The sequence below is a fragment of the Octodon degus genome, unplaced genomic scaffold (genome assembly GCF_000260255.1).
Source record: "Octodon degus isolate 3935 unplaced genomic scaffold, OctDeg1.0 scaffold00137, whole genome shotgun sequence".
Lineage (NCBI taxonomy): Eukaryota > Metazoa > Chordata > Mammalia > Rodentia > Octodontidae > Octodon > Octodon degus.
In genome coordinates this window covers 4,342,959-4,347,936 of record NW_004524713.1, presented here as the reverse complement: position 1 = coordinate 4,347,936, position 4,978 = coordinate 4,342,959, and the positions used below count along the sequence as shown (strand labels likewise).

Below are 4,978 nucleotides of genomic sequence, written 5' to 3'. Positions count from 1 at the left end.
TATCATGGAATAACACCCACTAACTTTTCTTAAGTGTTTCCTGCTTGCCAGTCACTGGGATAAAAGACCTTACACTTTTGCCTTTAAGATCTTCTCAGTGATTCTGCACTGAGAAATTGCTAAACCTGTCTTTTTACAGATGACAGGCCACAAAAATCATAATTTAAATAATTTGCTCAAGGTCCAATGTAGAAACCAGGATTTCAATTTAGTCAATCTATTTGCCAAACATGGACATTTTCTTCAGCATCTTTTTCTATAGGAAGATGGAACTTTCACATGCAGGTGTCATGTGAATGGTAGAAATCAATTTTCTTTTTAGGATTCTGTTTCCCAGAACATAGTACCAAAGCATAGTAGCAGATATTTCTTAAAACTGAAGAAAGGATGGGTAGGGTGGGAGTGGCACTTTTTCTATCTGAGGAAGTTTGGATTACACTGAGTTAAACACAAACATTATCCTACTTGCAGGACTTGTGCCATAGATTATTTTTCACTTTCATGAACTTATTTTTCCCCTCACTTTATGATGGTATTTTGAATCCAGTATTCCACAGGAAAACTTGGGCAAATATAAGGAGTGGCTTTCAGAAGAATTTAACCACCACTGCCATCTGATGACTGGCCAATCAGAATGAGCAGTAGCCTTAATAGAGTGTGAGTTCCGGGACTTGTGGATGTGTGCTGACGTTAACTATCCCCTGGACAAAAGAGAGCTCACTGTAACCAGTCTGTACTCTCAGCAGATGAATAATACAAGTAGTGTGGAATAATCAGGTCATGCCTATGTCCTGGAGAAAAGGAGAAGCTCCCGTCTGGAAGTGTTTGTTGGAGAAGCCGTGTTTGATTTGGTCATGAGCTTCCGAATGTCTGCCATAGTCCCCTGCCCAACCTGCAGGTGAGTACAGACAGAGATGACTAAGTAGGAGGAGCACTGGCTTCAGAGCCAGAGCATCTGAACACAGTCTGAGGTCCTTGGACACCGGAGGCCACTTCCCACTGCGAGACAGGCCTCCACTGCCTGTCTTTGTAGTGCATGGAGTGCAGCAGGTTATCAAAGTTCTTTTCCATATCTCTTGCAATTCCATCTTCAGGAGAGCTCTTAGATTTAACTGATGTTTAGCTTTGCTAGGTAACCATGCTTCCTCCACCCCTCAAGTATAGACAATGGATGTTTCCTCCTTAACTGTCAGACTACACTGCCACAAAGAGAAAGGCCCTTGAGTTTCACATCTGATTCTCTTTCCTGCTTGACACGTAGCCAGGAGTGAAGTATCTTTAATATTTACTGAAGGGCTGTAAATCTCTGTACTCTTCAATCTTTGATCATGTTAAATATTCTAAACTTCTTTTTTATTTAAACATGTCTGACCGGTCTAATCATGGTCTGATGTGCATTCCTAGCTCTCTCTCTCTCTCTCTCTCTGCATCTTCTGCAATGAGAAGCGAAAGCAAGGAGGACACTTAGAAGAACTGCTTAATGCTTGTGTCAGTTCCATTGCTACTTAGTGGAAGTTGAAGCAATCTAACTTGGGGAACTCACTACTTTGATTGATGCTTAGGAAATTACCACAAAGAAACCCAAGAATGTACTTATTTGAAAATATTTGCCACTATGTTGTTTGTAAAGATGCAATATCTGAAATATGTTTTGTGCACAAAACAAATTTAAGTAAATTATGTTAGAATGATAATTCTATACAGACATTTAAATTTTAATTTGAATATGACAGATAATTTAGGAGACCCTCTATAGGTATAAACCCTATTACTTCCTACACGCAGGGTAGAAAGAGAGTGTGGACAAAGAAACTGGTTGATTTCTTTGGAAGGTGGGATTATGAATGAATTTTTTTCAGTCAAGCCTGTATTAATTACAACATTCTTCATATAAGACACAGAGAAACATATGTGTGGTGGAGTAAGCACTGACTTCACAATCAGACAAATTGAAATTCTTCTTACACTTGTATAAAACACTCAGAACAAATAACCTCTCAAAGTCTGGTGGGTAGAATGGGAAAATCTTTCCTTTAACTACAACCCAATTGAGCAAAATTAAATGGGACTTTATCATTGTGTGGCAGAATAAGAGTCTGACCTTTGCTAATCTTGCTGATCCCTGTTTTAAACCATCAGTTTCTAGAATTAGCGGGAAGCACTGCAACATCCTGGTTCTATATTTGGCTTCCAGCTCCCCCATGTCCAAATTCTAGTGACCTTGGGCCAGAGATCTTTCTCAGCTTCAGTTTCTTCAGGTAACTTTACCTGGTTCTTAAGCAACATTCTTCTTATCTAAGTTCAGAACTAGGTGAGAAAGAGACACATATGTCAGCAAGATAGAAATCTGAATTAGCAACTTTATTCCTTTAAAACCTTTTGGAAGATATTATCAAGAATTCACAATATGGTTGATTTCCTATTCCAGATCTTTCCCTCCCAGCCACATACAGTGCTGCAGGACCATAGAAACTCCTATTTTGGGAGAGAGCACAGCTTTCTGTTCTTATGGAAGAGAGGGCAGAAAGCAGTCAAGACAAGCAGGTTGCAAGCATAAACTTCCCTTTGCAAGTGCATAGGGACTGGTATTGTTCATTCATCAGGCTCCTTAGGGAATATTCTTATCCAGGCTGCCTTTATGGATGAATTGTTAGACCTTTGTAGCCATGTGAAGTGAAGCAACATTGGATTTGGACCAGGCATGAATCTTGGTTCCACAATTCCTCATTGTGTGGCCTTGGGAAACAGATAACCTGAATGCACCTTGGTTTCTCCATCTATAAAGTGGGGATAGGAGCAGTAACTACTTGTAGAGTTTTTGTGAGGATTAAGCAGGCTTATATTTTTAGAGAAGCCTCTGGAATATAGTAAAAATGTTTGCTAAATATAAATAAGTAATGAAGATATAGTCATTAATTATATGCCTTCCCCACTCCATCTCTTGAATGGATTTAGGGCACAGTGATGACATGCTGATCACAGCTATTAATGAATATTTTAGTGAGATTTCTTATTATTTGAAATCTGCCATCTTTTTACCTTTTAGTTGGAAGAAAATTACTCTGTAACTGGCAATAGAAAAGATTCTGAGCTAGACTGCCCCCACTGGTATGTACAGAGTTTTAAACTTCAGATGCATAGCTTTCTTCATCTCTCCCTCTCTCCTAAATTTCTTGGTTAAATTCCTAGCAAGATGAGGATTATTTATAATTTGGCCCTAACTGAAGCCCAGCAGGAGAACATGTTAATGAGTTCATTAATTAATTAGCTTGCATTTGCATAGTACTTTAGCATTTGCAAAGCCCTTTCGGATTCATTATTTCACTTTATGATCACAACACCACAGAAGGAAGGAGGCAGGGGTTATCCAGATTTTCAGACAAGGAGGTTGAGGTTCATTGAGGCTAACTCATTTGCCCCAGACAGCTAGCTTGGCGGCAAAGCTAAGATCAATCCCAGAGATCCATTCGTTTCAGACTGGGACTGTAGAGACTTACAAGTCGTCCTTCAAATCCTAGCTATAGTCTATAGTACCTGTATGATCCTAATCAAGTTATTCTGGTTTTATGATCAATAGATTGCTAATCTTTATAACAAAGATAAAAGCAGATTCAACTTCATTTGGACTAATATGAATATTAATCAAGATAATACATAGAAAGCACATGCTGCAACTGCTTGGTGCATGTTAAGTAATGCCACTATTGTTACAAAGAATAATGATAACTTCTACCAAGAATAAATAGTGTGGACTATGAAGGATCATGTACAAAGAACACTGGAGGAAGAAAGGTTTAGGCTTATGTCCTTTATGCGGTGTGCAAACTGGATGGTGTTTTCTGACACGCAGGATCTGAACCTTGATGATACAATATTGATGTGTGTGTGTGTGTGGGTGATAGAAGATAAAAGAAAAACCCAAAGAACAAAACTGGTCTATACTACAGTTAGCACGGTGAGGGTAAATGCATTTACTATGTTTAAGGGAAGGAAAAAAATTGTTAGGGAATTGACCTTTGACGCGGAGTGGATGGGATATTTAATACAGTGAATGTTATATATAATACAGTGTTATATGTCACTGTGGCTGTAGGGATTGCTCTGATGTGAGCATAGTGATGACATAGGAGACCTGCTGATGAAGATGGGGTCATGTTCACAGGTACAGCTCTGTCATAAAGGAGAGGGGCTGAGAGACAGAAGCCTGTGGGCACCTAGTGGTGGAGATGATGGTGGGACACCTGGCATGGGGGATGGATTCTGATGATAAGATCAGCTGCCAGTGGTGAGAATTAAATTGAGAAGGGTTTCAAGTTCATGACAGCAGGTTTACATTTTTATGTTATATTATGTAAATAATGCTTGGATACTTTTTCATTTACTTAATATTTAATTTTTATCTTTTAAGGAAAATAAAAATTAGGAAAAAATAGATATCATACAGAATTTCACTAAACATGATAATAGGAATTCAACAATGGTTGTTATATTGCATATTGGTCAAATTAATTGTTTAGATTACCAGATGTAAGCATATACAATTGGCTTAAAACTGTATAAAAAATTAAAAAGGAGAAAAAATAAGCATTAACTGCTTCTTTCAATAGGCCAGCAGGAATAGCAGTACAATTATTTAAGCTGTTCTGTGTATATACATAAATACCTCTTTTTCTCTTTGTTCTTTCCTTCCTTCCTTCTCTCTCTCTCTCTTTTTTTCTTTTGGTATTTTAGTACAGGGCCTCACTACACAGATCGGACTAGCAGTGATCCTCCTGCTTTCAGCCCCCCAAGCGCTGGGATGACCAGCTTGTGCCATCACACCCAGACTCAGTCACCTTCTCAGCACACCCTGGGGGAGGGGCCGGCATGGCTTGTGGTGCTGGGGATGGAAATCTGGCCTCTGCATTTTCCTAAGCAGGCACTTTACTCTGCTGAACTATCTAGCCTGTCTCCTTCCCTCCCTCCCTCCTTCCCTCCC

The 4,978-nt window shown here is 39.1% G+C and overlaps 1 long non-coding RNA gene across 1 annotated transcript in view; it reads left to right on the top strand.

The window, feature by feature from the left end:
* Positions 1-572: 572 nt before the first annotated feature.
* LOC111812696 overlaps positions 573-4,978 on the top strand; it is a 7,599-nt gene continuing 3,193 nt past the window's right edge. The window contains exons 1-2 of the long non-coding RNA XR_002818130.1: positions 573-657; positions 747-898. This is a non-coding gene — a long non-coding RNA (uncharacterized LOC111812696). The remainder of the gene's footprint in view (positions 658-746; positions 899-4,978) is intronic.